This window comes from Theropithecus gelada, chromosome 14, assembly GCF_003255815.1.
Source record: "Theropithecus gelada isolate Dixy chromosome 14, Tgel_1.0, whole genome shotgun sequence".
NCBI lineage: Eukaryota > Metazoa > Chordata > Mammalia > Primates > Cercopithecidae > Theropithecus > Theropithecus gelada.
Window position 1 is genome coordinate 2,878,160 of NC_037682.1, and position 20,336 is coordinate 2,898,495.

Sequence of the window (20,336 nt, forward strand, 5' to 3'; positions counted from 1 at the left end):
GTCAGTATTGCCTTTAGATGTGTCTCTTCAGTCTTCTTTAATCTGGAGCATTTCTAGTCTCTTTCTCTTGTTATGACACTGATATTTTTGAGAGATACAGTCTGCCACTTCTTGGGGGAGTTTGATGTTTCCTCAGGTTAGATCCACGTTGTGTACTCTGTAAGTGACCTGATGTCCTTCTCAGTGTACCACATCCTGAGGCACACAGTGTATCTGCCCCTTATTGAAGATGTTATTTTGATCACCAAATTGAGGCATTATCCACTTTTCTACCCTACGGTTACTATATTTTGTCTTGCAACCGATAGAAAATCTGGGGGAGATTCTTTAAGGCCATGCATATACCCTGCTGCGTATCAAAAAAAGTCTCCCCAGATTTAAATGCTTTTGGAAACCAGGCTTTATTGTGGTAGTTGCAAAAATGATAATTTTCCAACTCTAGCACCTCTTCCACGAAAGTATAGAAAGAAAAAAAAATACTGTCCCATTGGAATGGTTACCTCATCGTGGTTGTGATTTGCATTTTCCTAGTGATGCTGAGCGTTTTTCCATGTGCTTGGTGCTCAATTGTATATCTTCTTTAATGAAATATTTATTCAGATCTTTTGCCCATTTTAAAAAATGACACTTTTAGGCTTTTTATTTTTAGACATTCACATGCAATGGTAAGAAATAATAGGGATCCCATGCACCCTTTAGTTAGTTTCCCTCAGTGGTAGCATCTTCTAAAACCATAGCACAATATGATAACCAGGATGTCAACAGTGAGAGTCAAGATACAGAGTGTTTCCATCACCACAAGGATTCCCATTGTTTGTCCTTTTACACCAACTTTCTCCCACCCTATTCCTCTAATCCCTGGCAACCACTCATCTGTTCTCTGATTCTGTAGTTTTGTCTTTTCAAAAATGCCATATAAATGGAATCACACCGTACACAATATCTTAGAAACTGGGTCTTTTGGCTCAGCATCATTCTCTGGATTCATTCAAGTTGTTTTGTATAGCGACAGTTCACTAAATTGTAGTGCTGAGTGGAATTTCATGATATGGACATATACCCCAGTTTATTTAACCATTCCCTCATCCAAGGACATGTGGGTCATTTCCAATTTGGGCTATTACAAATCATAGTAGGCTGAACAATGGCCCCCAAAGTAGCCAGGTCCTAACTCCTGGAACCTATGACTATTGCCTTCTGTGGCAAAGGGCACTCTGCAGATGTGTTAAATGAAGGACCTTGAGATGGAGAGATCATCCTGGATTGTCTGAGTGGGTCCAGTGTAATCACAAGGGTCCTTATAAGAGGGAGGCAGAAGCATATTTGACTATAGAAGAGAAAGAGGGTTATGTGGCCATGGAAGCAGGGGCAGGAAATGGCAATGTGATTTGAGGAAGGGGTCACAAACCAAGGAATGCAGGCAGCTTCCAGAAGAAAAGGCAAGGAAAGGGAAGTGGAGCCTCCAGAAGGAACCGGCCCTGCTGACACCTTGATTTTTAGTCCCTTAAGACTCTTTTCAGACTTCTGGCCTCTAGAACTGTAAAAAAAAAAAAAAAAAGCTTGTGTTGTTTTAAGCCACTAAGTTTGTGGAAATGTATTACAGCAGCCATGGGAACCTTATACATTGATAAGGATGACGTGAATATTCTTGTAAGGTTCTTGTGTGAACATAAGTTTTTATTTCTTTGGGATAAAAGCCGCTGGTAACTGCTGAGTTGTATGGCAGTTGCATGTTTAGTTTTATAAGAAACTACCAAACTGATTTTCCAGAGTGACTGCACCATTTCACATTCCCCATTCCTGCCAGCAATGTCTAAGTGATGTAGTTTCTCTGCATTCTTGCTGATATTTGATGTTCACACTGTTTTTCATTTTATCCATTCAGATAGGTGTGTAGTGAGATCTCATTGCGGTTTACATGTACATTTCCTCATTAGGATGATACTGAACATCTTTACATGTGCCTGTTTGCCATTTTTATGTTCTATTCAGTGAAATTCTTATTGATACCATTTTCCAATTTCCCAATTAGACTTTTTGTTACTGTCGAGTTTTGGGAGATATTTATATATTCTAGATACTTATACTAAGTCAGAAACAGGGTGCAAATATTTTACTCATTGTAGTTTTCATTGTCATCATCTCAACAAGGTACTTTATAGAGCAAACATTTTAAAGTTTGATGAGATTCAATGTGTCCTTCTTATGGATTGCACTTCTGATGTCAGGTCTAAGAAGACTTTGGCCCTGGACCCCAAATATTTTCTCCTATAGCTTTTTTCTAACAGCCTTATGGAGATAATAGTTTATATACATACAATTCACCCATTTAAAGAATATGATTGAATGGTTTTTAGTATAGGCATACCTCGGAGATATTGTGGTTCGGCTCCAGTACACTGCAATAAAGCAAATACTGCAATAAAGCAAGTCACACAAATTTTTTGGTTTACCACTGCATATAAAAGTTATGTTTATATTGTAGTCTATTAAGTGTGCAATAGCCCCATGTCTAAGAAAACAATGTGCCTACCTTAATTGAAAAACACTTTATTGCTAAAAAATGCTGACTCAGAATGAAGCGAGCACATGTTGTTGGAAAAATGGCACTGATAGACTTGCTCAATGCAGGCTTACCACACACATTTAATTTTTTAAAGACACAATATCCACAAAGTGCAATAAAGTGAAGTGTGCCTGTGTATCCCCAGAGCTGTGCAACTGCCACTCCATCTTCATCATTCCAAAAAGAAACCCAGTGCCTTTTAAATATCACTCCAAACCCACTATTCCATCCCCCCTCAGCCCTAGGCAATAACTAATCTTTCTCTCTATGGGTTTGCCTATTCTGGACATTTTATATAAATGGAATCATACAATGTATGGTCCTTTGTGACTGGTTGCTTTCACTTAGCATCATGTTTTCAAGGTTCATACTTCATCTTTTTTTTTTTTTTCCCGAGACAGAGTCTCACTCTGTTGCCCAGGCTGGAGTGCAGTGGCGCAATACCGGTTCACTGCAACCTCTGCCTCCCAGGTTCAAGCAATTCACCCGCCTCAGCCTCCCAAGTAGTTGGGATTACAGGCACACGCCACCACGCCTGGCTAATTTTTGTATTTTTAGTAGTGACGGGGTTTCGCCATGTTAGCCAGGCTGGTCTTGAACTCCTGACCTCAGGTGATCTGCCCGCCTTGGCCTCCTAACCTGCTGGGACCACAGGTGTGAGCCACTGCATCCAGTCCTTGTGCTTCATTCTTTTATGAATGAATAATCTACCATCATATGATATACAATGAATAAACATTTTGTTTATCCATTCATTTGTTGATAAGCATTTTAGATTGTTTCCACGTTTTGACTACTAGGAAAAATGCCTCTAGAACACGTGTATATGGGTTTTTGTGTGGACATGTGTCTTCATATCTCTTGGGCATGAAAGTGATATGAAAGGCTGGGTGTGGTGGTGGCTCACGCCTGTAATCCCAACACTTTGGGAGGCCGAGGCAGGTAGATCACCTGAGGTCAGGAGTTTGAGACCAGCCTGGCCAACATGGTGAAACGCCATCTCTACTAAAAATACAAAAATTAGCTGGGCGTGGTGGCAAGTGCCTGTAATTCCTGCTACTCGGGAGGCTCAGGCAGGAGAATTGCTTGAACCCAGGAGGAAGAGGTTGCAGTGAGCTGAGACCATGCCACTGCACTCCAGCCTGGGCAACAGAGCAAGACTCCGTTTCAAAAAAAAAAAAGAAAGGGATATGAAAACACATGGGAATGGAAAGCTGAGTCAGATGATAACTCTTTTTTTTTTTTTTTTTTTTTTTTGAGACGGAGTCTTGCTCTGTTGCCAACCTGGAGAGCAGTGGTGCGATCTCAGCTCACTGCAACCTCTGCCTCCTGGGTTCAAGCGATTCCCCTTTCTCAGCCTCCCAAATAGCTGGGATTACAGGCACGTGTCACCATGCCCAGCTAATTTTTTGTATTTTAGTAGAGATGGGGTTTCACCATGCTGTCCAAGATAGTCTTGATCTCCTGATCTTGTGATCCACCCGCCTCGGCCTCCCAAAGAGCTGGAATTACAGGTGTGAGCCATAGCACCCGGCCGATAACTATCTCTTTGAAGAACTGACCAATTATTTCCAAAGTGGGTGCATCATTTTACATTCTCACCACTAGCATATGAGCACTGTGCAATTTCTCCACATCCTCACCAACACTTGCTATTATCTTTTTTCAATTACAGCCATCTTAGTGGTTATTAACTGGTACCTCCTTTTGGGTTTGATTTACATTTTCCTATGACTAATCATGTTGAGCATCTTTTCATGTGTTTATTGACTATATATATGTCATCACTGAAGAAATGTCTATTCCAATTCTTCATCCATTCTTTAAGTTGGGATATTTGTCTTTTTGTTTTTGAGTTGTAAGAGTTATTTATATATTCAGTAACAAGTCCCCTATCGGATAAATTATTTGCAAATATTTTCTCCCATCTGTAGGTTGTCTTTTCACTTTCTTTAAGGTGTCTTTTGAAGCACAAAAGTTTTTAACTTTTATGAAGTCCAATATATCTACTTTTTTGTTGTTGTTCCTTGTTCTTTGGTGTTATATCTAAGAAATCTCTGCCAGATCCAAGGTCATAAAGATTTACCCTTATGTTTACCCTAAGAATTTTATAGCTTTATCTGTTATGTATTTATGTCTTTGATCCACTTTGAGTTAATTTTTGTATATGATGTGGAGTGGTCCAATTTATTTTTCTCATGTGGATATCAATTGTTTCGATTGACTATTCTTTCCACATTGAATGTTCTTGGCATCCTTGTCAAAAATCAATTGACCATAGATGTATGGCTCCATTTTAACACTCTGATTCTATTCCCTTGATCTATATATCTATCTCATGCCAGTATCACATTTTCTTGAATACTGTTGCTTTGTAGTCATTTTGGAGATCAGGAAGTGTGAAGCCTCCAACTTTTCTTTTTGAAAATTGTTGCTATTCCGGGTCCTTTGCATTTTCATATGAAGTTTAACATCAGTTTATTATTCTACAAAGAAACCAGCTGAGATTCTGGTAAGGATTGTGTTAAATTTGTAGATCAACACAATTCCGGGAGTGTTGCCATCTTAACAATATTAAGTCTTCTAGTCTATGAGCATGTAATGTCTTTCCATTTATTTGTATCTTCTTTTCTTTCAACAGCGTTTTGTAATTTTCAGAGGATAAATTTTGTACTTCTTTTGTTAAATTTATTCCCAAGGTATTTTATTTTTCTTTAATATGGTAAAAATATACATAAAATCTACTATTTTACCCATTTTAGGTATATAGTTATGTGGCATTAGGTAAATTTGCACTGTTGTGCTTTACTCTTTTTTCAGGTTGTTGTACGTGGAGTTGTTTTCTTAATTGTATTTTCAGATTGTTTTTTGACAGTGTGTAGAAATACAATTGATTTTTGTATACTGATTTTGTCTCCTGCAACCTTACTGAACTCATTAGTTATCACTGTTTCACAATGGATTCCTTGGGGTTTTCTGTATACAACAGTGATATGGTTTGGATGTTTGGTCCTTCCAAATCTCATATTAAAATGATTCCCAATGTTGGAGTCGGGGTCTGGTGGGAGGTGTTTGGATCATGCATGGAGCCCTCATGAATGGCTTGGTACCATCCCTATGGTAATCAGCGAGTTCTTACTGTGGTAGTTTATGCTAAGAGCTGGTTGTTTAAAGAACCTGCCACCTCCCTCCACCTTGCTCCTGCTCTTGCCATGTGATATGCCTGCCCCTCTGCCTTTCGCCATGATTGTAAGCTTCTTGAGGCCCTCACTAGGAGCAGGTGCTGGTGCCGTATTTCTTGTATAGCCTGAAGAACTGTGAGCCAATTAAAATATTCTTTATAAATTACCCAGCCTTGGGTGTACCTTTATAGTAATGCAAAACTGAACTAACACAAAGATTATGCCATCTCCAAGTAGTTTTACTTCTTTCCAGTCTGGATTCTTTCTCTTCCCAAATTGTCCTGGATAGAACACTCAGTAAATGTTGAATAGAAGTGGAAAGAGCAGATCTCTTTGTCTGGTTCCTGATCTTAATGGGGAAACATTCAGTCATTGCTGTTAAGTATGATATTAACTGTGATTTTTAATAGATGCCCTTTATCAGGTTGAAGATGTTCCTTTCTATTCCTAGTATACTGAGTACGGCTTTTTCTCCCATCATGGAAGGGTATTGAATTTTATCACCCAAATGCTTTTCTGTGTCTTTTATTCTATCGTTAATTGCTATAGACGGAATGTGTGTTTCCTCACGATGTATATGTTGAAATCCTAACCCCCAATGTTGGTATTAGGAAGTGAGGCCTTTGGGAAGTGGTTAGGTCATGAGGGTGGAGACCTCATGGAAGGGATTAGTGCCCTCGTAAAAGAGACCTCAGTGAGCTCCTTTTTTTCTTCCATCATATGAGGACACAAGAAGACAACTGTTCATGAACCAGAAAGTGGGTCCTCAGCAGACGCTGAATCTGCCAGTGCCTTGACCTTGAACTTCCAAGCCTGTAAAATTGCAAAAAAAAATAAATTTCTGTGTTTATAAGCCACCAGTTCGTGGTATTTTGTTATAACAGTCTGAACAGACTGACAGAAATCGTGGTGTTTTGTCTTTTATTCTATTGATAATGGTGCATTACATTAATTGATTTTCAGATGTTAATTCAACCTTGCATTCCTGAAATAAGTCCCATTTGGTTATAATGTGTAATCCTTTTTAAACATTGCTTGATTTTACTTGCTAGTATTCTGTTGAGGGTTTTGAGGCTTTTACATCATTTTCATCACAGTTATTGTAACGAGATACAAAAATCAATAGTATTTCTATACACTGTCAAAAACAATCTGAAAATATAATTAAGAAAACAATCCCATTTACAACATCAAGAAAGAATAAAGCACAATAGCGTGGATTTACCTAATGCCACAGAACTATATACCTAAAATGGGTAAAATAAATTTTATAAGTTCTCTTTTCATGTTTTTGTCTGATTTTAGTGTCAGGGTGATACTGGACTCAAAGAATGTATTGGAAAATTTTTCCTCCTCTTCTATTTTTTTTTGTTGTTGTTGTTGTTGTTGTTGGAAGAGTTCATAAAGAATTTATATTCTTTAGATATTTGGCCACCTGGCCCTCTTGGGCTTTTCTTTTTGACTAGTATTCTGATAACTAATTCAATCTCTTTAACTTGTTATAGATCCATTCACATTTTCTGCTTATTTCTTAGTCAGTTTTCATCTTTCTAGGTATTTGTCCATTTCATCTAAGTTGTGTAATTTATTGGCACAAAATTGTTCATAGTATTCCTTCATAATCCTTTTTATTTCTGTCAGGTTGGTAGTATACTTCCCTCATTCATTCCTTTTTCCTTTTCTTTTTCAGAAACAGAGTCTCTCTCTGTTGCTCAGGCTGGAATAGAGTGGTGTAATCATAGCTCACTGTAACCTTGATCTAGTCTCCAGTGATCCTTGCCCCTTACCTTATGATAGGTGTGCACCACAACACCAGCTGTTTTTCAAAAAATATTTTGTAGAGATAGGGTCTTGCTTTGTTGTGCAGGCTATTCTTGAACTCCTGGCCACAAGCAATTCTCCTGCCTTGGCCTCCCAAAGTGCTGGGATAACAGGGGTGAGCCACTGCAGCTAGCCTCTTTTTTTTCCTTTAATTTGTAAAACTGCCATTCATTTTCAATTTTAGTGATTTTTCTCTCTCCTCCATCGCCTCATGCACTTCCCCCTCTCTCTTTCCTCCTCCGCCTTTCTCCCTTTCTTTTCTTCTCCTTCTCCCTCTCTCTTACCAATCTATCAAAGGTTTGTTAATTTTGCTGATCTTTTCAAAGAACAAAGTTTTGGATTTGTTGACTTTATTATTTTTATATTCCATATTTTATTTCTACTCTAATATTTATTTTTTTTTTTCTACTTGCTTTAGGTTTAGTTTGCTCTTCTTTCTCTAGTTTCCTGAGGTGGGGAGTTCGCTTATTAATTTGAAGCCTTATTTTTTGATACAGGCATTCATAGCTATAAAATTCCATCTCTGCATTGCTTTAAATGTATCCCATAAGTTCTGTTATGTTGTATCTTCATTTTCATTAATCTCAAAGCACGTTTAATTTCCCTTGTGAATTCTTTCACCCATTGATTATTTAAGAATGTAGTGTTGTTTAATTTCCACATGTGTATGTTTCCCTAATTTCTTTGCTACTGGGTTCTACTTTTATTCCATTATATTCAGAAAAAAACACCTTGTATTATTTCAATCCTTTTAAATTTATGGAGGTTTGTTTCATGACTTAGCATATGGTCCTTCTTGGAGAATGCTTCATGTGCACTTGAAAATACTGTATATTAAATGTTGGTTGTTGGGTGAAGTCCTCTATAATTACCTTTTGAATCTAGTTGGTTTATGGTGTTGCTCATATCTTCTATTTCCTTATTGATCTTCTTTCTTCTACTACACATTATTGAAAGTGGAGTGTTGAAGTCTCCAACTGCTATTGTTGAACTGACTATTTCTCTGTTCAGTTCTGTCAGTTTTTGCTTCATATGTTTTAGTTCTATTGTTAGGTGAATATATGTTTATAATCATATCTTCTCATGAACTGACATTTTATTGTGAGATATTCACATTTAACTTCAGTAACATTCTTAAAGTCTCCTTTGACTTTATTATAGCACTTCAAGTTACTTATGGTTGCTGCTTACATGATATATATTTTTCCATCCTTTTACTTTCAGTCGGCAGTTTTCATCTAAAGTATGCCTCATATAGATGGAACACAGATGGATCCTGTTTTTCAAATCCAGTCTGACAATTCCTGCCTTTGATTAGATTGTGTAATCCATTCACATTTAATGTTATTACTGATATAGTTATATTTACATCCTCAGTTTTACTTTTTGTCTTTTCTATGTACTATTTCTTGTTCCTCTATTTCTCCTTTGCTGCTTTCTTTTCCATCTAGTGAATATTTTCTAATATAAATTTTCGTTTATGATTCTTCAATATTCTATTTGTTATTAGTGTTTTCTCTAGGGCTTACCTTATGTATTGTCTCAAAATTTACTTCATATTTATATTAATCCTGGTGAGATATAGAAGTTATTCCTGTATGAGTTTATTCAGTTTTACCACTTTTGTGGTATTATTGTTACATATATTACATCTTCATTATGCACTATTATAATCGTATTGTATAATGATACATCTTTAAAGAAGCTGAAAGGAGAGCAAGTATATATTCCTAGTTTCTGTTTTATTAACCTCCTTATATCATATGTTTGATCTACTTTTTTGGTTTTTATGGATTTGAGTTACTAACTGGTGGCATTTCCTTACTCTAGAACAGCTTTGCTCCTATTTACCTCCTTGTTCTTTGCTTTTGGATACATGTGAACTTACTAGGAGCACTTGCTTTTTCCTGAAGAACTTCCTCTAGTAGTTCTTACAAAGCTGGTCTGCTAACAAGAAATTCTGTTTTTGTTTATCTAGAAATGTTTTTATTTTGCCTTATTTTTGAAAGAAACTTTTCTGGATACAGTATTCTTGGTCAACTTTTTTTTTTTTTTTTTTTTTTTTTTTTTTACTTTGAGCACTTCGGATATGTAACCCTACTACTTTCTGTGTACCACTGTTTCTGACGAAAAGTCAGCTCCACATTTGTCTCCCTGACACCAGAACAGGGGAGGATATTAAGCAGAGTGCCACATAGCCTCACCTCCCACCACTTCATCCAACAGTAGTGGTTGGGTAATAGTTCAGTACCCCACTCTGAATAACTGATAGAACAACAAGACAGAAAATCAACAAGGATATGAAAGAGTTCGTACTATTATTGTTAAATTGTCTATTATTGTTGAATTGCCTGTTTCTCTCTTCAGTTCTGACAGTTTTATTTCATATACTTTAGGGCTGTGTTTTTAGCTGTTATAAATTTTTATTTATGATTTTTGTTTATGATTTCTATTTCTTCCTGTTAAATTTTCTCTCTTGTAAACATTGTAAAATGTTTCTCAATATCTCTAATAACGCAGCTTGTTTTTAAAGTCTATTTTGTCTGATTTTATTTATTTTATTTTATTTTTGAGATGGAGTCTCACTCTGTCGCCCAAGCTGGAGTGCAGTAGCGTGATCTTGGCTCACTGCAACCTCCGCCTCCCGGATTCAAGTGGTTCTCCTGCCTCAGCATCCCAAGTAGCTGGGACTATAGGCATCTGCCACCATGCCCAGCTAATTTTTAGTAGAGACAGGGTTTCACCATGTTGGCCAGGGTGGTCTTGAACTCCTGACCTCGAGTGTTCTGTCTGCTTTGGCCTCCCAGAATGCTGGGATTACAGGTGTGAGCCACTGCACTTAGCCAATTTTGTCTGATTTTAGTACAGTCACTCTAGCTTTCTTATTACTGTTTGCATGTCATCTTTTTCCACCATTTTACTTTCAACTATGTCTTTGAATCTAAAGTGTGACTCTTGCAGACCATATATATTTGGATCCTGCTTTTAAGGCAGTCTGGCAATCTCTGCCCTTTATTGAGTTTTTAATTCACTTATATGTAATATAATTATTGATGCTGAAGGATTTATATCTACCATGTTGTTATTTATTTTCTATATGTCTCATATCACTTTTGTTCCTCTCTTCCTCCTTTACTGCCTTCTGCATGTTGAATAGATATGTTCTAGAGTACCATTTTAATTCCTTTATTGGTTTATTTCCCCCATTCATTTTTATTTTTTTTTCTGTCCATAAGTTTATTGCCTGTATCTGAAAAATCATCATAGAAAATTGTTTGGTTTAGCTCTCAGCAGCCCGCTCCTGAGCTCTGAGGAAGCTTGCCTTCTTTTGAGCTACCGGATCCTTCTTCCGAGCAAGGGACATTTTGGGACGGTTCCACCTCTTCTTTTAAACTTCTTTCTTGGGCTTCTTTTCATAGACTGGATTCTCTCATATTGCAGCATGAGCTTTCTTATACATCTCCTCCATCATGTCTGGAGTTATGCTGTTCTTTATGTATTGAGAGAACTGTTTCTTGTAAGCATCTTCATCTTCTTTCATTAAGTAGTGCATGCAATTTGCAGCATTCTGGCCCATGATGTGCTTCCGGTGTACTTCCGCATTAAATTCCTTGCTTTCAGAATCATAACCAGGAAATCGTTTGGTACCATGAGGGATAGACAAGCCTCCATCCACAGCTCCCTTCAGGGCGCCGAAAACTTTATTGCCAGTGGTAGTTCTGGCAAGGCCTGCATCCAAATAGCAGGTGAAGGCACCTGGCTGACCATCAATGCTTTCCACATTGTATTCCTTGCCAGTCACCTCCACTTGGCCTTCATAGATCTTGTCCATGCCAAACCTATTGAGAAGCCTGTGGGCCAGCAGCAGGCTAGTACGATATGCTGCAGCATAATTCGTCAGGCCAACCTTCCCACCATATTTTGGCAGTTTGTGGGCATATGCTGCACAGACTATCATATCCCCCTCTATACGGGCATAAGCAATCTGATAAATGATATCTCTGTTTGTTACACGAACTATCATCCTGTATTTGGGTGTGTTGTATTTATTTTTATCCTGTATCACCAAGCGTTTGTGAGCACAGTAATCAGTTTTACCCTCTCGTCGTCTTCTAAATTTCACTTGGTATCTCTTAAAGTAGGCCTTATTCTTAACAACTTTAACAAACCCCATCCTGCGGAACTGAGACCCACGTCCGCGGCTCAACAGAGACCTGCAGGCCCAGCGGCGCTGGGAAGCGGGGGAAGGGTCCCCTATTTTGAAAGTGTAATCTGGAGGTTACAATAAGCAACTTAAGTGAAAACAATCTGCTTCAGGTTAATAATCTACTCAAATATTTTTGTCTGCCCTTTTCTCATCTCTCCTTCTGAGTACTCTTATTAACACATATGTTGTTATTCTTTAATTCCACATATGTTTTCTACTCTTAATTACATGTATATTACAACTTAATTACACATACATTGTTACACATCCTGTTAGGACGGGGTTCCCCAACCCTAGGGCCATGGACTGGTACCAGTCTGTGGCCTATTAGAAACTGGGCCACACAGCAGGAGGTGAGCAGTGGGCAAGCAAGCATTACTGCCTGAGCTCCGCCTCCTGTCGGATCAGTGATGGCATTAGATTCTCACAGGAGAGCACATCCTATTGTGAACTGAGCATGTGAGGGATCTAGGTTGTGCACTCCTTATGAGAATCTAACTAAAGTCTCCCCCAGCTGGCTGTGGAAAAATTGTCTTCCACAAAACTGTTCCCTCGTGCCAAAAAGGTTAGGGACCACTATATTATGGTATCCAATGGGTATCTCTTCATTTTTCTTCATTATTTTTCTTTCTACAGTCTGAATTATCTTTATGGATCCATGTTCAAGTTCACTGATTCTTCTGCCAGGTCAAATTTGCTTAGCCCCACTAGTGAGTTTTTCATCTAAGTTATTATATTTCACAACTACAGAACTTCTATTTGGTTTACTTTATCATTTCTATCTCTTTATTGATATTATCTATTTGATGAGTCTTTGTCATCACACTTTCATTCTTTAATGTGGTTTCTTTTGGTTCTTTGAACATAGTTATGATACTTATTTTGAAATTACGCCCTAACATTTGGGGCCCCTCAGAGATAATTCCTATTTACTGCTCATTATTCTTGTTTAAGGGTCACAATTTTCTGTTTCTTTGCATATCTCATAATATTTTTTTGTTAAAAACTTATTTTAGATAATATATCATAGAAACTCTGGATTCTAATTCTTCTCCCTAACCAGGGATGATTTCTGTTGCTCGTTTGTTTGTTGGCTTGTTTATGCCTTCTCTGCATGGATTCTGCAGCGTCTGTGTTCTCCTGCAATGTGCAGCCACTGGTGTCTCTGCTCAGTTTTGTTTGTTTTAACTCTTATGTTTGTTTTGTAAGCCCGGCTTCATTGGTGTCACCCCTGGATCAGCATAACCTAGTGGTTAAACCATGATTAGTCAGACATTTGTTTAAACATCTTGAGCCAGTGAATCTTCCACCCTCTGCTGAGGGGATCTATGTGTGGGTTGGGACATTCAAAGTTCAGGCACTTTACAACTCTGTCCTGTATTTTACTGTCTGTTTTCAAAAGGTCTCACAGTCAGCCAAGGATAAGTAGATAGCAGGAAACCTCTCTGATCTCTCCTGTGAGAATGTACAATCTTCCATATCTCCAGACTTCCTTTTAAAATTTTTCTTAATCTGTCGCTTGCCCAACCAGTATTGGAACATTAGGTTGCTGTGATGTTGGCTGCCTCCAATTATTTGCCACTGAAATCGCTGTTGCTTGACATAGTGCATAGGGTTTTCTGTGGAATTCAACATCAGATGAGCCTTCTTGGTTGCTGGTCCTTAAATCTACTGTGCCCCTGAGCTTGGGTGGGGAGATGGCAGCCCCATGTTAAATCAGAACAAACCCTCCTATTCTTAGGAAGGTTTATTTTTTTTTTATTTAATTAGCACTTTTCAATTTTTATATTTCTTTGGTTAATTTCCAGACTTCTTAAATGGTTGTTTTTGACAGTTTTGTCCAGTTTTATCATTGCTTTTCAGGGAGTGGTTATACCAAGGTGCTCATTCCACCATCTCAGGAGTGGTCCCTATCTTGTTAATTTTATTTTTAAAATACATATAACATTAACATACTTCCAAAAGTCAATACTAAACAAAAGGAGCTACTGAGATAAATCTTCCTCTCATCCATATCTCTTCCATCCTAATTCCCCCTACCCCTTATAGGTAACCAGTTTCAGTGTTTTCTAGTTTATAGTTTGTGTGTGTGTGTGTTCTTTATGAGACATGATAATTTTCTCATTTCCCAAAAAAGTACTAATCTATATATGCTCTTTTGAATTTTGCTTTTCTCACCTAACATCTCCTAGAAATCACTCAATATCCATTCACAGAGATCTTTCTCATTTTATTGCTAAAGTTGCATAGTATTCCTTAGTGTGTCTATACTATAACCTTTCAACCAATCTGTTATGCTTGCATGTGTAGGTAGTTTCTAAATGGCAGCTATGCTCACCATTCTTTGGCTTTCCTACCATGTCTCTGAGAGATACATCTACTCTATCAATCGAATCTACCCCCAAGAAGTGATTCTCTGAGGCTGCCACCTCAAATCTTAGTCATTCGCAAGAGCCTCCACTATAGCTGCTGCTCTGGGCTGTCTATTTCTGACATGTGTTCTCCATGTTGACATTTAATGTTGAGCCTTATTTTTCTGGTGATAATTCTGTCTGTGTTGCTTTTTAGTCTTCTATGCACCCTTTAAATTTTTTTAAATAACATTTCAAAATATACAATTCAGTGTCACTTAGTACATTTACAATGTTGTGTTCTCTGTGCCATTTCTAAGAATTTATTTCCAATCTCAAGTCATAAAGATTTACTCATGTTTTCTACTACGGAATTTATGCCTTTAACTCTTATTTTTTGGTCTCTGATCTATTTTGAGATAATTTTTATATGCTATGAGGTATGGGTCCAACTTCATTCTTTGATATATGAGGATCCAGTTGCCCCAGCACCATTTGTTAAAAGACTACTCTTTCCACTGATTTCTTGACACATTTGTTGAAAATGAATTGACCATATATGTGAGTGTTTATTTCTACGTTCTCTATTATATTCCATTGGTCTATATGTCCATCCTTGTGTCCTAGAGACCACAATGTGTCAGTACCACATTATTTTGATTACTGCAGCTTTGTAAAAGTTTTGAAAATGGCAGGCCTGAGTCTTCCAACTTTGTTCTTTTTCAATTGATTTTAGATTATTTAGGGCCCTGGAAAAATTCCATTTACATTGTAAAATCAGTTTTTAAATTTCTGCAAATAAAAAGGCCCTTGGGATTTTGATAGGGGTTGCATTGAATCTGTAGATAACTGGGTAATATTGTCAACTTAACAATATTAAATCTTCCAATCTGTGAACACAGGATGTATAGTTCTATTTATTTAGGTCTTCTTTAATTTTTGTCAACAGTGTTTTGTAGTCTTTAGTGCAGAAGTCTTTCACCTTCTTGGTTTAATTTATTCCCAGCTATTTTACTCTTTTTGATGCTATTATAAGTAGAATTTTTAAAACTGACTTCCTTCTTGGGCTGTTCATTCCTGGTATATAGAGGCACAAATGATTTTTTAAAATAAATGTTGAACATGTACCCTGCAATTTTGATGGACTTGTTTATTAGCTCTACTAGTTTGTGGATTCTTTGAGATTTTCTAGATATAAGATGTCATTATTGAATAAAGAGTTTTACTGCTTCCTTTCCAATTTGGATGCTATTCATTTACCTGTTTGTTTATTTATCTGCCTAATTGTCATGGCTAAAACTTTCAGTACATTGTTCAGTAGCACTGGGTAAAGCATACAGCCATATCTTATTTTTGGTTATGGGAGAAATTTTTCAGTTTTTTTCGCATTAAGTATATTAGCTGTGGATTTTTCACAAATCCTCTTTAACACATTTTGAAAGTTCCATGTTTTTATCCTGAAAGGTTGTTGAATTTTGTCAAATGCTTGTTCTGAGTCAATTGAAATGATCACATGGGGTTTTTTTTCTTCATTTTATTAATGTGGTGTATTACACTGATTGATACTCTTGTACTGAACCACCCTTGCATTCCTGAGATAAATTCCATGTGGTCATGGTATATAATCCTTTTTAATATGCTGCTGAATTTGGCTTACTAGTACTTTGTTAAATAAAATATTTTAGTATCTAGTTTTTCTTTTCTTGTGGTATATTTGTCTGGCTTTGGAATCCATGTAATACTGGCCTCATAGAATGTATTGCAAAGTGTTTTCTCCTCCTCTGTTTTTTGGAAGAGTTTGAGTTAATTCTTCAAGTGTTTGGTATAATTCAACAGTGATGCCATCTGGTCGTAGCATTTTCTTCATTGGAAGGTTTTTGGTTACTGATTCAAACTTTCTACTTGTTATGGGTCTGCTCATAATTTCAATTTCTTTTTTATATTAGTATTTTGTGAATTTGTCCATTTTATCTAGGTTATATAATTTGTTGGTATACAGTTATTCATACTATTCTCTTATCACACTTTTTATTTCCATAAGGGCAGTTATATCGTTCCCACTTTTTTTCTTATTTTTGTTTTTTTCTGTTGTGTTCCTACTTTTGTTTATGATTTTAGATATGTGCAACTTCTCTAATTTGTTCTTACTAATTCTAGTTAAAGGTTTTCAACTTTGATCTTTTCAAAAATAAGCAACTTTTGGTTTTGTTAAATTATCTCTGTTGTGTATTTAATCTCGAATTCAGTTATCTCCACTCTCATACATATTATTTCATTCTCTCTTTTAACTTTAGGTTTAGTTCGTTCTTCTTTCTCTAGTTACATAAGGTATAATATTAGGTTATTGATCCTCCTTCTTTTTCAGTGTGGGCATTCACAGCTATAATTTTTCCTCTAAGCACTTCTTTCACTACATCCCATAAGTTTGAGTATGTTGTGTCTTCATTTTCACTTTTTGAAAGTATTTTATAATTTTCATTCTGATGTCTTCTTTGACATAATAATTTTTAAAGAGTGTGTAGTTTTATTTCCATGAATTTGTTAGTTTTTAGATTTTTCTTCTGTTACAGATTTCTGGCCTCACTATATTGTAGTTAGAGAAGATATTTCGTGTGATTTCTTTATTTTTAAATTTATTGAGACTTTTTTGTGGCCTAACGTATCATCCCTCCTGGGGAATGTTCCATGTGCACTTAAGAAGAATGTGTAGTTAAGTGGAAAGTCCATATTTGTTTGTAGGTCTAGTTGGTTTATAGTATTGTTCAAGTCCTCTCTTTTCTTATTGGGCTTTTGTCTGGCTGTACATTATCTTGTGGTTTTTGTTTTTTTTAATTTTAAAAATATGCATATTTAGTGTATAAAACATACAGTTAAATCATTAACATAGTGATGCAAATTAATATATCCATCATCTCACAGTTATTCTTTTGTGTGTATAAGTGAGAAAAGCTATAATCTACTCAATTGACAAAAATTCCAAATGCAATACACTATTAACTATTCTCATGTTATACATTAGATCTCTAGACTTGTTTATCCTATATATCTGCTACTTTGTATCCTTTGACCTACATCTTTCCATTTTCTTTCACCATACTTTGCCCACGGTAACAACTATTTTATTCTATCTCTGTATATTTGACTTTTTTCTTTTTAAGATTCTACATATAAGTGAGATTATTTAAAACTTTCATTTGTATTTGGCTTATTTAACTTAGCATAATGTCTTCCAGTTTCATCCATATGGCAAGTGGCAGGATTTCCTTCTTTTTTAATGCGGAATAATATCCCATTGTACACATATACACCACAGTTTATTCATCCATCAAAGGACACTTAAGTTTATATATTGTGACTCATGCGTATAATGCCACAATGAATATAAGAGTGCAGATATCTTTACGAGGTGGCGATTTCATTTTCTTTAGGAATATACCCAGGAAGAGGGATTACTGGGTCGGATGATGGTATAGTTTCAATTCCTTTAGGAGTCACCATTCTGTTTTTCATTATGGCTACACCAATCTACAGTCCCACCAACACTGTACAAGAGTTCCCTAACCCTAGCCAACACTTAATAGCTATCCTAATGGGTGTGAGGTGATATCTCATGGTAATTTTGATTTGCATTTCCCTGATGATTAATGATATTAAATGTCTTTTCATATATGTGTTTGCCATTTTTATAACTTCTTTGCAAAAATGTCTACTCAGGTCCATTGCCCATTTTTTAATTGGGTTATCTGTTTTCTTGCTATTGAGTTGTATGCATTCCTTATAAACTTTGGATATTATCCCCTTATAAGATACATGGTTTGCAAATATTTTCTTCTAATCCATAGGTTACCTTTTCATTTTGTTGACTGTTTCCATTCCTGTGCAGAAGTTTTTTAGTTTGATGGTATACCAATTATTTGTTTTTGTAGCCTGAGCTTTTGGTGTGATCTCCAAAAAATCACTGCCAGAGCCATGTTGAGCTTTTCCCTTCTGTTTTCTTCTGGTTTTGGGTTTTGGTCTTATGCTTAGGTCTTTTATCCATTTTGAGTTTATTTTTATTTATGGTGTAAGGCAGTGATATCCAATCTTTTGGCTTCCCTGGGCCACATTGTAAGAACAATTGTCTTGGGCCACACATAAAATACGCTAACAATAACAACAGCTGATTGGCTAAAATAAATGCAAAAAAAGAAAAACTCAATCTTTTAAGAAAGTTTACAAATTTGTGTTGGGCCTCATTAAAGCCATCCTGGGCTACATGTGGTCTGCGGGCCATGGTTTGGACAAGACACAAAACTGGGTTTCCTAACATCATTTATGAGCGAGACTATCCTTTCTGTGTTGTTTTCTTCATGTTCTTGTGGAGNTTCTTTCTTTCTTTCTTTCTTTCTTTCTTTCTTTCTTTCTTTTTTTTTTTTTTTTTTTATGGAGTTTCGCTCTTGTTGCCCAGGCTGGAGTGCAATGGTGTAATCTCGGCTTATTGCAGCCTCTGCCTCCCGGGTTCAAGTGATTCTCCTGCCTCAGCCTCCTGAGTACCTGGGATTAGAGGCATGCACCACCATGCCCAGCTAATTTCATATTTTTAGTAGAGGTGGAGTTTTTCCATGTTGCTCAGGCTGGTCTCGAACTCCTGACCTCAGGTGATCCACCTGCCTGGCCTCCCAAAGTGCTGGGATTACAGGTGAGAGCCACCGCACCTGGCTGAGTTCATTCATTTTTACAGCTGCGTGGTATTTCATGGTGTACATGTACCACATTTTCTTTATCCAATCCACCATCGATGGGCATCTAAGTGGATTCCATGTCTTTGCTATTGTGAATAGTGCTGTGATGAACATACAAGTGCATGTGTCTTTTTGATAGAACAATTTATTTTCCTTTGAATATATATCCAGTAATGGGATTGCTGGGTCAAATGGTAGTTCTGTTTTCAGTTTTTCATTTGAGAAATCTCCAAACTGCTTTCCACAATGGCTGAATTAATTTGTATTCCTGCCAACAGTGTATAAGTGTTCTCTTTTCTCTGCAGCCTTCCCAGCCACTTTTATTTTTTTGACTTTTTAATAATTGCCATTCTGACTGGTGTGAGATGGTATCTCATTATGACTTGGTGGGGTTTTTTTTGTTGTTTTTTTGTTTGTTTGTTTGTTTTGAGACAGAGTCTTGCCCTGTCTTCCAGGCTGGAGTGCAGTGGCACAATCTCAGCTCACTGCAACCTCCACCTCCCGGGTTCAAGCAATTCTCCTGCCTCAGCCTCTCGAGTAGCTGGGAATACAGGTGACTGCCACCACACCTGGCTACTTTTTGTGTTTTTAGTAGAGACGGAGTTTCACCATGTTGGCCAGGATGGTCTTGAATGCCTGACCCCAGATGATCCACGCGCCTCGGCCTCCCAAAGTGCTAGGATTACAGGTGTGAGCCACTGCGCCTGGTCTCATTGTGGCTGTGACTCACATTTCTGATTATTAGTGATCATGAGCATGTTTTTTTGTTTGGCTACTTGTGTATTTTCTTTTAAGAAATGTATGTTCATGTCCTTTGCCGATTCAATTGGATTATTTGTTTTTTGCTTGTTGATCGGTTTAAGTTCCTTATGGATTCTGGATATAGGACCTTTGTCAGACGAACAGTTTGCAAATATTTTTTCTCTCATTGTATACGTTGTCTGTTTACTGATAATTTCTTTTGCTTTGCAGAAGCTCTTTAGTTTACCACTGTGATCTCTTTGCTGTTGGTCTGTTCAGGCTTTCTATTCCTGATTTAATCTTAGCAGGTTGTATTTTTTCTAGCAATTTATCCATTTCCTCTAGGTTATCCAATTTGTTTGGATATAATTGTTCATAAAAGTCCCTTATGATCCTTTTTATTTCTGAAGTACCTGTTGTAATATATTCTCCATTTTCATTCTGATTTTGTCTTCTCTTTTTCTTGGTCCAAGAGTTTGTTGATTTTATTTTTCAAAAATCAATTCTTTGTTTCAAAAATTGAAGTCTTAGTTTTATTGACTTTTTCCCCTATGGTTTTTCTATTCTAATTTGTCTCTGTTCTGATCTTTATTCTTTCCTTCTGCTAACTTTGGCTTTAGTTTGTTCTTCTTTTTCTAATTCCTTGAGGTATAATTTTAGGCTATTTATTTGAGATATCTCTTCTTTTTTTAATGTAGGCAAGGCATTTAGCACTGTAAACTTCCCTCTTAGAACTGCTTTTGCTGA

The 20,336-nt window shown here is 36.7% G+C and overlaps 1 protein-coding gene and 1 pseudogene across 3 annotated transcripts in view; one reads left to right on the plus strand and one right to left on the minus strand.

Annotated features, from left to right (window-relative positions):
• Window positions 1–20,336, plus strand: part of KCNQ1 (potassium voltage-gated channel subfamily Q member 1) — a 400,428-nt gene that overhangs the window by 156,370 nt on the left and 223,722 nt on the right. The gene's annotated exons all lie outside the window — the stretch shown is intronic.
• LOC112606947 lies at window positions 10,792–11,818 on the minus strand (annotated as a pseudogene). The gene has a single exon (XR_003115712.1). The product of XR_003115712.1 is annotated as a 60S ribosomal protein L5-like (transcript).